The sequence below is a fragment of the Corapipo altera genome, unplaced genomic scaffold (assembly GCF_003945725.1).
Source record: "Corapipo altera isolate COAL_440 unplaced genomic scaffold, ASM394572v1 2b, whole genome shotgun sequence".
Taxonomy (NCBI): domain Eukaryota; kingdom Metazoa; phylum Chordata; class Aves; order Passeriformes; family Pipridae; genus Corapipo; species Corapipo altera.
Genome location: NW_020884874.1, coordinates 14,587,241 through 14,605,256, shown reverse-complemented (window position 1 = coordinate 14,605,256; position 18,016 = coordinate 14,587,241).

Sequence of the window (18,016 nt, the reverse complement as noted above, 5' to 3'; positions counted from 1 at the left end):
CTTTTGCCAAACTTTAGGCCTTTTTCTTAAAAAGGTGTTTTACTTGGAAGTTATTAATGTTATACAAGGAGATTTCTTGTGGAGATTTCACTGGAGCTCTACAACTTCAAGAATGACAACAGTAAATTCCATTTGTACAAAAACTGGGGACAGGAAAAGTAGGTGTTCTTTCACAGAACTCTAATGCAATCACTTTTCACAATATAACCTATTTTATGTAAAGAGATATAAGAAGGGTGGGGTACTTTAGTTTTGTGAAGAAGGGTTCTAGGTTAATTTTGCTCAATATGCTCAGTGACAAAAAGAAAATGATAGGGAAAGTCAAAAGGAGAATTCAAAATTTTTGTTCTCAGTGAAAACCTTGAAGATTAAAAACAAAACTCGAAAACTTTTTATGAAAAAGTTCAAGGTTTAGAAGTAAGCCATTTATCACAGAAGAAGAAATCATATTTTTGAGTGAAATATTGCATCTGGCTTAAAATCATAATGAATGATGAGGACAAAACACTTGATTCATTAGGTACAAAATTCACTTAAAAAACTATTCTGTTCCTCTGTTGCTGACATCCGTGAAAAACACTGCCTTTCATGTCAGCAGACCTGGACTGAACTGTAAACCACAGAAATTATTTATTTAGGAAATGCTAAATCTTCAAAGCACTGAACCCTTTATGTGATATACTGAGTACCCTTGTATCCCACTGGCTTATACGGTTAGCCCCAGCACTAGGAAAAAATTACTTTTATGTGGCTCCTCCATTTAGGAATCATTGATATTATCCTTTGTTGCTTATCAGTAGATTTTTTTTTCCTCAAATGCTTTTGTGCTTTCTCTCATGACCCTTCAAGCACTGGAGGATTTCTGCACAAAATGGGGATCAAGAGGCTAGTACGGATGTCAAGAGCCATTGAACTTAGAGCTTATGAGAGCAAAATCTACATGTGGAACAAAAAAAAACTTTTGGAAGACATTCTATTGCCTTGTCCTCTAGATCAGGGCTGCAGTTTCATCTCCTGTTGCAACAGTATGTTTTACAATGACCCTCATAAACTTACCCAGCTTCCTCCTAGCAGTACTCTGGGTTTAGTCCTACCAACATGGTTACAGAAGTTTCCTGTTGTGCTGGCTAGGGAACCTCTACTAACTTCCAGCCTGAAGCCTGTCCTGTTTGTACATTCACTCCTAATCCCTCGCTGTCTGGTTAAATAGCTATCCTCTGTCTGTCCTCATAAGAATGTACACTTCAAGCAGCACGCATAGTCCCTCTCAACTTTTTCTCTGCTCACCTAAACAAGCTAAAATAAATCAATTCTTTTCTTATAAACAGAACTTTATGAGTAATCAAGATAAAGCCTCACCACTACCATGCACAACAGCGTTAATGCTTCCATATCTTATCTAAAAGTATCTGTTTAGAATAATTTTAAGGACCACATTAACATTTTTACGAGCACATCTCTTCAGTGATATTGTTGTCCTTAAAAGGAAACTGCTGCCTTCATTGTAACTAGGGATGATTCTGTTTTCACAGCATTGAGATTTTAATTGAGGTTTCATCCACTGCATTTACATTAGTTTTCATGGTACTGTCATCTCACAACTTCTGTTACATGTTTTGACATTACTTAATAGGCTTCTGACACAATCACTTCTATGTTCTTTAATTTAGGGACCATCTTTTGCTGAGGCCTTTCAGCACTACTGTGGCACCATCCAAGAACCCAAATAATTCAGGAAGTAAACACGGACCAGAATAACACAGCTCTTTGCTGATGCTTTTTCAACAGTGTCAGAAGCAGAGGACTGGTCTTTGGTAGAATTCAGAAAGCAAAAGAAAGAACTCTACAATTTATACATGTCAAAACCTAAATACCACCTGAACTTGCTTTAAAACACATAAAACTACTGCTTAGAGAGGGTGTGAAATCAATTTCCAGAAAAAGGAAAGAATGCCAGAGACCACAGCTAAGTAAATACATGGAAAGAAAGACTAGACACTAAAGGAATGGACATAAAAATGTGGAGGTACCTCAAAGGAAACCATAATCAATGAACACAAAGAGAGACATTGCTGGAAAAACTTTGCAGTTCCACGAAATCTCAGGAAGCCAAGCCACAAGTCTATAGTTGTAGCAACTGCTAATTTCACAGCCATGAAAGACATGGCACTTGAAGATCTACCAAAAAAGTACAAAAGTCAAGTGTGTATCTATTTTAATAATTAAGGTTTTTTTATTTTGTTTTGTTTTGTTTTGTTTTAACGAGCAGTACTTTGCCCATTGTGAAATGGTACTGGGAGAAATTACTTATCTATTTAGTTCTGGGCATTCTGAGCACACTGGCAGTAAACTCTGCTTTGTAACTCCTACTGCATAGTGTTATTTTACTAATGAAGTGAACCACGATGACACTTTTTATTTGATTGCTTCAGCTTATTTAGGATGCGTAATAATTCAAAAAACTTTAATTCATATAGGCTACAGGCCAGCAAAGAACCATACCTACCTGCTGTGTGCTTATTTAGGATATTGTTTCAGTAGGTCCTATTACGACACAGGAGAAAATGTTTCTCACTTGTATTTTCTTAGCAATTGGTGACACATAGAATTTTAATTAGTTCTTCACTTTTTTGATTAGGTAACTACTCCAATGAATAAATGACACTTTGCATATGTCCATAGCAGCAACTAAGACCAGCCTTAAAGTCAGCTTCTAGCTCACCATTAGTGTACCCTTTACACCGTAGTATAGAGCCCACTCTTGTACTTAAACCTTTAATCCCTTAAAGATGCACTAATAATTCCACCATGACTGTTTCCTGACTTCTGGTACTTCTGCACTCTCTATTTACTGGCTAATATCTATAATGGAGTTAGGAAGTTGAAGACTGATTCTTAAATGAACTTATACAGCTAATACAAATTGCCTCCAGAAGGCTGATGGAGACTCCTTGCTAAGATGCATACAGAGAAAGTGTCTCTACCCAGTTAATGGTGACTGGTCAGGGTCAAACCTCAGTGTTTGTGGAAGCTTACCTTGAATTGCTTAGTCAAAAATCTGTGCCCTGCAGTAGTGCTTTGCAGCTATTGCAGAATTTTTTGGAGGTACAGTAATGCTAGATATTATAGACTCAGTCTGTGTTCATTCATTCATTTCTATGCCAAGATGAAATAAAAATCATCAGTTTTCAGAAGGCAGAATATTTGAAGGTAATTTGAAAAGCAGAGTCTGAAAACTGTGAAAATTTATGTGTGCTGCAGTACAAATGGCTTCAAGTATATCACAGTCAGGTCTGCTGTTGAACAAAAGCAACATATGTAGGCTCTTTCATCATCTGATTGCTTAAAAAGGCATGCTTTGTGGCTGAAAACTAGGAACATTGAAGTTCTGGAAGCTGATGATATGAGGGAAACTAATTACCTCTGAAAACAATACCCAACTATTTTCAGTTAATGTTATCTCCTACCGTATTTCAAAGACTGAACCCCAAAGAGACTTAAAATATATAGCAAGACCATCCTTGTAGAACCTGTCATTTCTGTTGGAAGAAACACAATGGACTTCAGACACATCCACTCTCTATCTGAACTACTCGCCAGCAGATATTGCTATTTGAGAATTTTACAGAGGTGTTGATTGTCTGACTGATGTCCTTATTGTGTGTATGGGATTTTGCTTTGAGAGTTGCTATCCTTCTGTTCCATGTTGCTCTTTGAGAAAGCAATGTCATTCCAGGGTAGGCCCCTTTGGCATCTCCCTGGAGCAGTTGATGATGAAAACATCACCTCTGTGGAGGTGTGTGGTTTTGCACTAAGCTTGCAGAAGGGTCTCTGGTCATTGCTGCACCAGTGGCTGCTACAGGGACACCGGCACAGCAGCATCTCCAAGGGCTTCATTTGTATGCAAAGCAAGTATGAGCTTTTGCATCCTGGGACAGATATTTTATAGGTTTGGAGGATATATAGATGTGGTCTAGGTAGTTGTGATCCAGAGGGGGAGAGTAGAATCACAGTAAGTATAGAAATCTGCTTAAACCTATTTCAGATCTCAACCAGTCTTTGTATTTCTGAGCTCCTGAACTTTTGAGTCAATCATTCTGGTTTTGATCAGGGTCAACTTAACTAGTTTCTTTATAGAGCACATATGGTCCTGTCACTGGACTCTTTAACTGACACATTTACAGTAATCATTTGTCTGGCATGCAGCCATTAGCATATAAAACACTAGGTCTGCAAAGTTAACTTTAATAATATATATTAAAAATGTTCAGTAGATTTCCCCACCTTTTTCCAGAAAAACAGTCTGTGGAGTATCACATTTGCTCATAATTGGGCACAACAAATGAACAGCAGTCATCTAAAGACACTCTGTAACCTTCTGGAGAGGAGTGTTTCTCTCTTTATTTATGGGGCAGCTATTCAGCTCTTGTATTTTCATGGAGTGGTGAATTGGACTGGCCAAGCTTCACACCCACAGTGTGTGCCACATGTGATTGGTCATAATTAAAACACAATCACATTCGTGGTTCCAAGGCTCCTGCCAGCACAAAGCTTTTGCAGTTTTGCATAGATACAACTTAAAGATATGGTGTTTTCCTTCCATATACATTACCTGAATCATTTTGTAGTAGTTGGCAACCTCCAGAGGTTAATGCTCCATTTTTCCTGTGGTGTTTAAAGGCTGCTGGAAAGTCTTCTCCCATTGTTGTTAGCATTGCCATACAGGCTCCCCATGTTTCAGCAGAACTGTCATTATTTAGCACAGTAAGGAGATGTTCAATGTTTCCATTTTTTCTTATACACTCTAGTAATCACAAGCTATGTGTGGAGCAAGAAGAATAGAAAGCATAGTACATATAGTTGGATTGCATATGGAATGCAGCTCAGTTGTACTTATTTTGGGTAAAATGTTTTGATTTTTAAACTTTCCAGTAGTACTAATTTACACACAAGGTTCAATAATATAGGTTATTTGAAACAGCTTTTACAAGCACTTATTTTGGCAAGACTGTATGTACAGAAACTGCTTATACAATTTCAGTGGCCTCAATCAACCTAATATATGATGTAATGGTGAAAGATAGCATGGGAAAAATGTTCATACAGAAATGTGTTTTGAGGCAGATTTTCTTCAAATAAAACAAAACTCATGACAGAGAAATGTGAAATCTTTTTTACATGTGTGCTGAGCAAACAGTTTGAAGTTCAATCTTGTGCTCATTTCTAGTTACTCAAATGTTTCCATAACTGGAGAAAGATTAGGGTCAAAAGCAAAACTTACTAGCCAAGTTTTCTAGTTTTGAATCCTTGTTCAGAAAATTGTTATATCACTTTTGCAGCACTACTTGGCAACCATTAAATTAGTGTGTGATTAAAGATCTACTACAAGGAGTAATCATTCAAATGCAATAAGTTGCTATTTTTGTATGAGCTGTTTCCTCATTTCTTCCATGCTTTGATGAAGAGTGGAACTGTTGACATTTAAAGCGGCCTTGTTGCCATCAGGTTTAATATAAGTAGAAATAAAACTCTTTCACACTTGGACTAGTTACTTCGTGTTCCCTGCAAATTCAGATAGACAGTAGTCTACACTTCTGAGGTTTTCTTTGTAAACATAACAGCTATACACTGACTTGTTGAAAATCAGCACTCTCTCTCCCTAGAGTAAAATGAAATGCATTTAGCTGAAACTCTGGAGAACATTTAAGGTGTCTCAGAGTTAAATTTGCACGTAAGCAAAAAGTGTACTGACAAAGAATTGTTTATTTCCAATAGACGTTGTTTCTAATGCATGAATATTTTTACATTTTAAAGATAATGGTGAAATCACACTGCAGAAGGATCAGGAGTACTGATATGGGGTTCTATCCTCTAAAAATTGAAAGATGTAGTTAATATGGTACATAAAAAAAACCTGACTAAATGAAGTTTGGCAGGTCTGTTTTATAATTAAGCTGGGTAGGACAAAATAGGACAGGATGATAAGATGCTACCTAAAAGAAGGACTACTAGTTTTCAATAAATAACTCCTGACAAAATTAGAATTTGCCAAAAAACTTACCCAACTAAGATATATGCCTATGGAGAATGCTATTCCTGTGGCAGTATGAAATTTCATATTCCATATGAACCTGGTAAAGTTTGGTAGATGCCTGTGTGTTCTTTTAACCATTTAATAGAAGGTCAGTGTAGCTAAGAGCAGCTCTAGATTATGTTTGTGTGACTCTGATCACAAAGTCCTGTCCAGCCTCAGATAGGGTGCAGCTAAGTGAAGTGCCATAGCTACTGCTCAGATGAAACCCAACCGGAAAAATATTGTGTGAGCACAGATGGCTTGGACCATGTTTTGCCACCTGTATTATCCATTTAGGGTAGAAACTGTTGAAGGTACACTTAGCGTTTGCCAAGGTGATGCAGAAAAAAATGTATTTAGATGGAAACATGAGGAGAAACAAAAAATCTGAGAAGGTCCAGAAATATTTCCTGCTGATTTAAGTGAACAGTAACATTAAGAAAGTGATTAAACCTTGTCAGAGATATTGAAAATACAGGCCAAGGTGATCCAAACCCATCACATTAACCTATAAAAAACTCTGTTCTGTTGGAACAAGAGTGCATAACTTTGCGTTAGCTGGAAAAATGTATGTAGCAGTTCTAAACTATTTTGTTCCATTACTCTAAGGTAACCTTACCTGATTGGATTGTACATGTCAAGTGATTTTTGTGAATTTTAGTATACTTGAGATGGCAGACACTGAAAATGGGATATAGATTCGCAAACATGTTTGCAGTCAAGTGTGACTAAACGTCCTAGGGGAAAAAAAAACAAGTAAAAATAAAACATCAATTTAGTATCCATTAAATCAGTATCTGGCCACTACCTCACCTTATAAAATTTCAAAATAGTGACATTGAGATGTGGTCTATCAACTGTTGTTGACAGATAGTTTTAATGAAAGCAATCAAAGACTGAACCTATGAAGCACTGAACAAATTAGCTCAGAGCAGGGCTAGCAGCACTGCCCTAACATGGCTGTATTATTTCTGAAAGAGATTGGTTAGTTTGTATGAGTATCTCTGCATTACATGGTCTTTGGCCAGAAAAGTAACCTTTACTCAGAAATTACAGTAACTCTGGTTTGAGCAAGAGGGCAAAAAAGGAAAACAGTTCATTAAAAAAATGTTTTTTTTTTCAAAGAATACAACAGTTTTCCCTCCACCTTCTCCTTCTGCGTGCCAAGAGGCTTTTTTCAAAGAGAAGGAGAAGAAAAGTACAGAAAATACACAAAGCATGTGAACACAGCAGGTCCCTCTAGCATTTTGTGCAGTGCTCAAAGTACAAAGAAAACACAAAACAACGAAGAAACAGGGTCTGACTGTCCAGCTTGTCATTCCTGAATTTAAAACAATACTTTGGAGCAAAAGATGAGCAAAGAGGGTCATTTGGAGGGTTGCAGGGAGCAGAAGGGATGGTGGTTTTAGAGACATCTCACTTTCCCCAAACCAGCTGAACAAATTACCTTGTACCTCGGACCGAGCAGCAGGGACTCCAGTCTCTGAGAGCCACTGAAGCGGTGCTGGCTTTTCCAGCCAACAACATGCTCATTAGCTTGTTCACATTTGTGAGAGAGGAACTGGGCCGGCTTGATCACTACTGGAAAGGAAGAGAGAGTGGAACAGACGAGGGGGAGGGAAACTGGGGTCTTCTGCAAGAGGGTGTCCGTGGGAAGGGCCAAAGACGCTGAGTCAGCATTATTGCCTCAGTCTCCCACTGCATAAAGGTGACTCGTATTCCAGACAAGCTGAGATTTGGCTAATACATCATTCCTTACAGATAATACTCAAGTAAAACCTGAATTTGACAATTTCTATTATAACTTAAAAAAAAAAAAAAGAATCCAACTGTGGCAAGTGCTGGCAGATCAGAGGAGCAATTTTCTGACACTGAAGGGGAAACCATTTGGCTGAGTATGTTGGGGACATTGCTAAGTACTTTAAAACAATGTATTATGTGCTAAATAGAGACAATGAGCTCAGTGATGCCCAGAAAGGGAGGAATACATAGATGGTATCCTAAAGTTTACAGTTAAAAACATTATCATTGCAGGACACAAAGCAATTGGAAAGATGAAAGGTTTTCAGGCTGTGCTCCACAATATCAAATTACTGTAACTCAGAGCAGCACTGCAGGCCACTGAAATCAGTAGGAGTCCTTCTGCTCTGTCAGTTTTCCTGGGATGGAACCCAGGGAATGGCTGAAGGAACTGAAACTTCTGGGGTCACTGCTCACTCAGGTCACTACTTGCCTGCTCACCTGGCTCCTTGCCTCTCGCAGCTCCAGCTCTGCAGCAGTGCTGCAGAGAATCAGGCCAGTTTTACCCAGTGCTGGTGAGGGTTTGGGAATTTTGCTGTCTAACAGAGGAATGTTGTTATGTCTAATGTTTAATGCAGTGCTGGCACCAGAAGGCTGTAGGCAGATTTGTTTATTTGACAGGCTCTTGATTTTCCAAGGGTAAAAACTCACATTCCTAGGTAAAAAGACTTCCGTAGGAACAGATCAACTGGTTAGATCTCATCATTCCATGATCATTCAGAGCCAACAGGGCTGCTCAGGTGTGCCTGACTGCTGTCTCTGCTTCAGCTTAACAACAGTACAGCACAGGTCTACCACAACAACTAGTTTTGGTCTGTTCCTGCAAGAGACTCCCAAGGGCACATTTTTTTGCATGGAGGCTGGTTCCTGTCTTTCAGAATTCTATTGCTGACATTTGAGGCTTCACAGAATTAAAAATGCAGTAACCTTTATTTTTTTATTACATGAAATATATTTTTATATAACATGAAAGCAGGTTCCTGTTTCTTCTAATGGAGTGATAATGGTTAAATTATATCTTAAAGTGAAAAAATACTTGCAGATATTGTTGATGATTCAGATGGTTTCTAAGACAAACCATTGTTTTAAGAGCAGCATGTGCTTGTTCAGTAGACACCCTCAATACCATCAAAGATAACTAACAACACTGACCAAAAAAGGTATTTGTCTTGAATTTGAGAAAGCACAAATATTTAAATCAAAGCAAAAACATAGCTGCTGCCTCAAAAGGCCAGTGGAAAAACAACAAGAACCATGATATCTGGAATTGAGACTTTATAAAGTATCTTTCAATAAATATCCATTTTATTTTTTGAAATGAACTACATGTGCTATGTCTATACTAAGGCCAGCAAGACAAGCTGTTACTAATGGTTATTTCCATGTAATAAAATTCTGTGCAACTCTCTACATTTTTAGATATGTGAAAATATTTTACAGATTAACACACACGCAAAGATTTAACACATACCGACAAAATCCTGTAGAAAATGTGTTCTATATAGTATGTATTTGATCTACACAAAATACTTTCTGTTGTATTTGTGCTTCTAATGCTTAAGAATTTTAATACTTGGTCTCAATTTCATCTCCTCAAGTGTCCTGAAACATTTAAAATTGAAACTGGAATCTCATGCTTCCTATGCTAAATTTATTTTGGCACACAGGCTAATGGAAATACAGTTAATTTAAGCCAAAGATTGGGAGGACTTTGTGATATCTAAATAATTTTAAGGGGTTGAAGTCTTAGGAATTTAGTCTCACACAACATGTAAACTATTTTCTCCTATTATGTGATTGTCACTCTTCTCATTAAGAGCAAATAATTTTATTGTCTTGTTTAAGAATTTCAAGCTGTTAAACCTTTCAGAATGAAACCTGCTACTTGCAACTCACCACAGAAAGTCAACAAAGTAAAACAAACTTTGTAGTTTTTCATATCTGATACTAATGAATATTAGGCATCTAATATGACTTATGCACAAAATACTGTGGATGGTAAAGTCCCAGATTCCTAATTAAAAAAAAAAAAATTAAAATCCCAGTATGCCCTTGGGAAGAAATGCAAATCCAATCTATTATTTGACTTTTCTTCCTTCCTTTCAAGAATAAAAATAGCAACGTTTGTGCTTGTCATCATTAAGTGACCTGACTCTAAATTGCTACTGTTGTCTGCTTTTCCACAGGAAACAATCTCTAAACTTTTCCTCTACCTTTTTATTGATTAGCTATCAGATTTATTGTGAAGTTGTATGCATCTCATATTTTTGTGACATTGCCTGTTGGGTGAGTTTTGCTGTTGGGTAACCAGCTAGGTAGAAGCACACAGTTCAAAAAACAGATGATGCAGTGACTGAGTTCATTAGATCCTCTGAGGCATGGGTACTGTGGAAAAGTAAATGGTTTGGGTTTTTTATGGGGGAATATTGGCTTAAGAGTTTTGGCATTTTACTTAGGTTTGAATCAGAGTAAATGGTCCAAGGTACATATTCAGTTCAATTCAAAAGCAAAAATCTTCTGATGTCAAGGAGTCCTGAGTTAACTTTTATAATGTATATAGTGAGGGTTTGTTCATTTTTTTCCCCAAAAGATATGAAAAGGTACACCAACATAAAAAAAGATTGTACTCTAATAATATGTGATGTCAAAACCCACCTATTTTTAGTATAGTTTGGTCCACTGAGTTTTGGATGGATGTACAGAAGAATACCACATTGAAACTGTTGAGAAATTTAGGCAGGACAATTGAATTATATCATGTCGGAATTTGGACATTTATTTAGACTAGCATTTTTGCTTATCAAGGATACCATTCGCTTCCTAGTTCCTTTATTTCATGATTAACTTCTTGAGTTGATCTGTTGACCTAGAATTCATAACTACATTGCTTTTAATGGTCTGCAATTCAACACTTGAAGTTCATGGTACATAGCTCACAGTACTGATAAGCAGACAGTAAAAGCATTGTTTGAATACTATATTGGTTATCTCATAGCAAATTTCCATTGAAAGTCACACAATGCTGTTGCCTATTCTCATTTCATTTGTGGACCAGGTCAAACTCACAGAAAATTGAATGCATGCTCATGTACGAGTTTAACAAGAATAAGGCAGTAGTTGTGAAATAGATATAAAAATTCAAAAGATAAGGTCCCAGATGAAGATAAATTTGTTCCCTAAAAAGAATGTATTCCTAATATATTTTATGGTTGACATTTTGAGTTTGTTTAGGCTCAATGTCCAAACCAGTAGCAGGAATGGAGACTGAGTCCACAATAGGAAAAGATGCTATGAGGGTTGGTATGCCTGCTTACAAAGCCTTGAGGTAATAAGAAAGGACTGGAATTTGTACAGAGGTACAATAAGTAATTTCTTTTCCTCAGTGTTTATTATGAAAATGTTCAAGTTCAAGCTGGAGACTTGGCACACATCATGTTAACAATATAATAACTTCCAGTATTGTTTCACAACAATAAACACTTCTGATAGTAAAAAACCATGTTTTATCAAGAGATTCCATGCAGTAGGACCCCATGCACTGCAACATTTCTTGAGAGAAGCATCACAGACAACAGCCTGGCAGTTGCTGCAACAATTGTTCATCTCCATGAAAAGCATGCAGGTCAGATGAGTGCAGGTGAGAAATCCTGTGTTTATTTAGAAAAGCTGTACCATGTGGTTCATTTTGTTGTAAGGAACAAAACTAAAAACTCTCTTCTTTCATTAACAATATGATTTCCGACACTGTAATAAAAATGAGTTTTGCCGTTCTCAGTCAGTAAGGTTGATTTCCTTCTTCTGGACATGTCCTGGCTTTGGACTTGCCATGCCAGTTGTAAGACTGAAGACATTATCTAATGTCGTCAGCAGAGAATGTAGTAAGTGTGGACCAGAAAGGAGGGAAGAGGTGGAAAAGAGAAAGAGAGGGTAAACAGACATTATTTTAGTAAGTGCCTTTCAAAAGGTTCTGTGATGCAGATGTGGGTTAAATGGTAACTGGTCTGCATTTGTCTTGTGGTTGGGAATGAAAGTGAATTTTCATACATTGTGCTGTGTTTGCATCGTATTAGTATTAATAGATTTTAATTTCATTCTCCTTTCCAGAGCTAGCAGAACTTTCCAGAGATTTTCCTTGTCTGATTGCCTCTTTATGGATGTCCCTTTTGTTTTTTACAGTGTGCTCTTAGAAAAGAATGGATAAATGCAGCTCTACACATCTTTTCTTATCCTTCTTCTAAAAGCAGTTATGTCCAAAAGCTTGGCAGCAGTAGTCCTTGTTTACCAGGACTTTCCAGCAGTACATGACTACTAATGGCCAACTAGATAAAACCATTGACAGGCAAAATCCACGTGTTACTTAGAATTCAGGAAAATTTTTTGATCAGAAATGGTGAAGATTGCATTTTACTGTAAAATGTCTTTGTTTTTCAAGAAACAGAGAAAAAAATTGCAAAAAACTGATGTTCCACTTTCTAATAAAAATTTGTTTTGGGGGTCAAAATCAGAGTTAAATAGCTATTATTATTAACCAGCTTCTCACAGCATTACAGTGTTGCATCAAATGACAGCAAACTCAGTATAACCAGGAAACAGTTGTCAAGAAAAAATAGCTCCATTCTAAAATAAGAGGTATCACATCTTCATCACTGAGATGTCAAAATATTTGAACTAAGAAAATGTAAATATTAACAGATTAAACCAACCTGCCAAATTGAAGAGTGTTCCAAGTAGGAAGATGATGAGTTTCACAAACAGAAGAGGCTTGAATTAAGAACATCTATGTTTATATTTTCTTTTAAAAATTTTTTTTGTTTTAAATCATAGTTTTGTGCTGTGTATAATCAATTTCCAATCATATTTCATTGCACTAAAGTACAAGGGAACCTTCTATCAATATTAAGATTATCCTGCAGAATTTTACATACAGAAATTTATTTTTAAATAACTATTTTTGATTAATTATTTGCAATTAGTTTCCTGTGTAGATGCTGCTATATGAAATAAGTGTGTCTGATTTTGAATGTGGTAGCTTTTACACACAGTTTACATGTCTTATCCTAGTACAGATTAACTTCCTGTATAGTCAAAAGTGTACTTTCTAATTTAGGACACTTAAAAGTAAATTTGATGTCAAAATCACAAGGTTTGAAGGGGGTAGTTTTACCAACCAACATCCACAAGAGGTGGAGTTGGAAGAAACAGAAAAACTTCTGTGCACACATGACTCTTCTTCAGATCTCAGATACCTGAAAGCTTTCCTATATTTACTTTCTGTATAAAGTTTATATTGCTTTTTGCCTTAAAATGACAGTTACAAGACCTCTGCTAGATATAAAAGCAGTTCCTTCTTGTCTTACTAATGGAAACATAACCATGTTAAAAGACAATGGTGTTTGTTAAATGGCATTTGTCTTATTTTGCTTGTAATTATGTTTCATTTCCTATGCAAAAGCTTATACCTTTTTCTAGGCTAAGAAAACTGGTTGTGCTTAAAAATATGCTTGCTTTTGTGGTTCAAAGAATCTGATGTTCAGCTTTTGAAATTTTCTGAATGGGTTACTTACCAGTGTAATTTATTTTTTCCTTTTACTGTACCTTGCAAGAGCCTTGACAAAATAATGAGTAGGGGTTATAAACCAGATTTAAATACCTAGCATTTTACTTGAGGTATTTGGCTCATCCAGTCATATTTAAATATAATCAAGAAATTCTTGAAATATTTTAAAGTTTATATTTCAAGGGAAAGGCAAAATAAAAATCCTTATGAAAACAAAGCCAAACAACATTGCCTGCATCTGGACATTTTAACTCCTCCCTCCTTCATCTTGCTTTGTCTCTTGCGGAAGGGGATCTATTTGGGGTCATCTTCGAAAGGTTCCTGTCACTTCAGCATGACATTGTCCCACTGACCTGAATACTGCTGTGGACTTTATTTCTATGGGCATTAAAAAGTACTGATCTGGCAGAAAATCCAGAATCAAATTTTGTATATCACAACATACACAATGCAGCTTGGCTGAAAAATTTTTATGAATAGACAAAAATAACACTTCTAGGAAATAATTCCTTTCAGTGCTTTTTTAGACACTTTACTATTATTTTGTTCTACTGTCTTTTTTTCTTTTTTAATTACCATGAAGATGTTAGTACTCATAGGATGAATAAGAGAATAGATTATGAGAATTAATATCACTTTAGGTCTCCTGTTGAGAGTTGCCAGTGTACTAATGTGTGTTCTTGCAGCACAGCTGTTGTCATGGCCCCATGGCTATACAGCATCCATCTGCCCTTGGGCAGAGTTCCTGTGGAATGTGGGGGCTTTTAAAGGGGGTGGAGAGTGATATAATATCTGTCTGACTCTAGCTCCAGGTGCCAATGCTCAAACATTGTTACTAAGTGCGTAACACTTATAAAGTAATCTGAATAAATAGTTATGTTCCATCCAAGCAGAAGGTCAGTTGATCAACATCATGCTGCTTCCGAGCGACCACTGTGTGACTCCAGCTGATGCTGGGGTGATGATTTTCTTGTCTCATTTGCTGGACAAGTGACCACACACCATTCTGCTTGGAATCTGTTCCTTTGGAAGCAGCTATGAGTATTAAATGAGCTAGGGATTAAAGAAAGGGAAAGGAAGATATTGTGTAGGTCATAGAGACTTATACTCCATCGCTGCACCCTGGATCTGGGTCAGTTGCCTACAGCTGGTTTCTGCCTGAAAATAACCATTAGACCTGGAAGGTATCTCACTTCTGCAGAGATCAAGGTGTTATTGCAAAACAAATATTTATTTCACTTTCATATTTGTGATTTAAAATACCTTAGAAATAACATTCTTAAAACTCTGTCCTGTCCTGGAAAGAAGAAACACAGAACAGGACCCTTTTGGAAACTCAGATCTGCCAAGAGTATAAATGGATTTATGTGGCACTATTTAATAGCTACTGGCCAGAAGATTGTAAGAAGCCATAGATCATGCTTGCAACATCAAAAACTCTGGAATGGAAACAAGATCTCAGTTTTGTTTTCCTCCTGTCTCCAATTGCTTTATTTCATCAGTGCTTTTTCTTGACAGCACTTTGAAAACAATGCAAATATTTTGCTGGTGGAACTCAGAAGCATCATATTATGTTCAAATTTCAACCAGGACACAGTTTTTAGAGATAAGAAACATCCAGCCTTCCTCCTCCCTGTCCCCATTACTGGAAGATAGTCCTAACAGCTTTGTACCTTAACACTGGAACTGGAAAGGATTTACTCCACCCACCAAAGCCTCACAAAGACAGGATATATCTTTAGTACATCTAGATAATTCAATTCTGTTTTAAATAGTCAAATGAAAAGGCTTTTTGCATGTGTCTTGGGAGACTATTTCCCAGTTTAGCAAGAGTGTTTTATTCTGATTGTATTTCTGTTTTCCACATTTGGAAATGAGCAGGAATGACCATTGAGATCTTCTAATCATATTTTTTCCTAATATTGCCCACAAACCTTTCTGAATTAATTTCTATTTTAGCCAAACTGTTTGCAAGAGGCAGAGAACTTGGCAGAATGTTCCAGTCTATTATTATTATTCTCTTAAATGTATGTTTAGCTTCACTTTCTAAATACATGTTTTGTTCCACACTCTTTGTTTCCTTATTAAAAAAAAAGATTAGCCACTATTCTTATCATACTTGAATTACAGATTTTTGGACATGTAAATCTTTACAACCTATGCCCACACTGCCTGCTCTTTTGAGATTTTTAAAGTAGATTATTTCTGCCTTTCTACTCCTGTTACTGGACTAACTCCTCAGAGCTGTAACAGTGCCAGGGAAACGTAAATATCTAAAGAAACTTAAACTCATGGTGTTGCCATATCAAAGCCTACCATTGTTGGACCAGGTTCCAGGTTCACTTAATATTTCTCTGTGTGGTGAATGCTAGCTGTTCAGAGGAATGATTATTACTTTCAGTTTCATGAAGTTTTTGGATGTCTAATAAGAATTCATTTTTTAACCTTTTAAATTTTTTATTTCATACTTCCTAGTATGGAGGAAAATGAGAATCAAGTGGCATATTTAGACTCACGTTTAGACTGACTGGTAAGTGGAATTCAGAAATGAAATCCCCATCCAGTTGCGAATAGACAAAGTTTTGCCATTGGCTTCATTCCCAGGATCTTTCTGAGCAAGAACTTTTTGTAGGTTCTTCTGTTAGAAGTTTTCTTCCTATTAGCAGAAATCTGCGAAGTCTGCACTGAAGTTTAAACTACTGGGTGTCTGAAGAGCTTGCTGGAACATGGGGACAGGGTTGCCTGCAGAAACAGTGGAATCTCCTCCACCTTTGTAGATATTGAAAACTTGACCAGAGATGGCACTGAGCAACCTTCTGTAACTTTGAAGGTGGCCCTACTTTGAGTATGATGCTAGACCAGAAGACCTCCAGACCTCACTTCTGATATCCTATGATTCTGCGGTTCTGCTTTTCCATTTTTATCAGTGATTTCTAGAACCAAATCTGCTAAGTTACTGATTTAATTGTTTTTAAATACTACAGTCACACAGCATTGATAACCTGGAGAACTAGAGTGTGTGAAGTGCTAACAGTATGTCATGCATCAAGTATGGGAGATTTAACACAATGTTGCCCTGGAAATTATTGCTACTGGGTGAAAGCTCCAGCAAGCCCAACCTTTAGGTTTGTTATTGGCATACGATGGTAGGAAGACTTAAATTCAGGAATGAGTGCAAGGCTATAATTTGCTACCTTATATTACTCCCAGATTGAAAAGATAGAGTCTGGTGGATATCTGTGGTGATCTGTTCCTATGATTAACAAGGATATCAAAAACAGTGAGATGTCTCTCTCACTGACATTTTAAAAGTAGAAATACTTTCCTGATCTTCAGTTATGAGAAAGTACAAAGAAATCAGAAGTTTATGGTAACATTAAAGAGATTTTGATTAAATTTCCCAAATTTAGAAGTAAAATAGAGAAAAACTGTGGTTCGTTAAATGAATTGACAGGTTTTATGGGTCAGCCGTTTCTGTGGGTAGGTCTGATTCACTTGGGACCAAACCAGAGGGCTCTAGGAGTTTACTTCAGCCATGTTCTCATATCTCTAGGAGAAAGGAAGTTCAAGACCACTCAAAAAATGCCAAATTAGGCAGTAATGAACTTCGGAAAGTGACTCAGGCAGAGTGAACACACATGTTGTGTTTCCACACTCCCAACACCTACAGTTCTGAGTTTTCTATCCTTTATATTTAAATTTTGCAATGTTGCAAACACTTTTCTTGCCTTTTGGAGCTTCCCAATGCTTCACTGGGCCTATTCACCTGCTTTGGTGGCCTCCAAGTATTTTCATGAAACTCAAAAGCTCCTGCTAAAGCAAGTGGAATATTCATTAGCCAAAATCTGATATGAAAACCTGATTGGTACTTATAGCTAAAAGGAGATGTATATAGTGAAGTGTATGGAAGAAAATAAGCTCTGCCAATGAAATTGTCAGATGGTGGACTCTTACATTTCTTTTTAGGGTACCATAAGGGTATTCTGGACCCTGGGTACTGGAAATCAAGTTTCAGAACATTAACTCCCTTAGTAGTTGTTTTGTGATAGTGGACCATTATTTGTTTAGTACGCAGTACTGGAATTTGAGGTAAGATTGCCATTTCTCAGCCTGTCATGGAACATCTTGGAAAGACAGAAGAAGACCATCTCTACTATCATCACAGAAAAATAAACTTGAAGTTGTACTCCTTACTGTTAGTCTTTTTAAGATAGAAATTGCTTTTAAACTCCCCTTTAGACAGTCTCTGATCCTAAGAGAGACAAAAATTACTTCCCAGTAGAAGTAACTGCAGAGGAAATGTATCCTTGAGAAGGTATTGTTTCTTCAGCTTTAAAGTAAATTTTTAGTTTTGTTTCAGTGAGGAATGACTGAACAGTTTCTTGCTTCCCCCACAGGAACACAACTGCCAATGGCTTGCAGCAAATATTTTTTCTCTGCAACTATAGTAAGAGTCTCTGCAGGATGAAGGGCAGAGCTACTAATCGAATTTCTGGGGAAGGACTATTGCACTTTCTGAGGATCCTTGATGAAATCAATGGGGATTTTCACATATTTCTGCACTTCAGTAATTTGTGAGTCTCAAC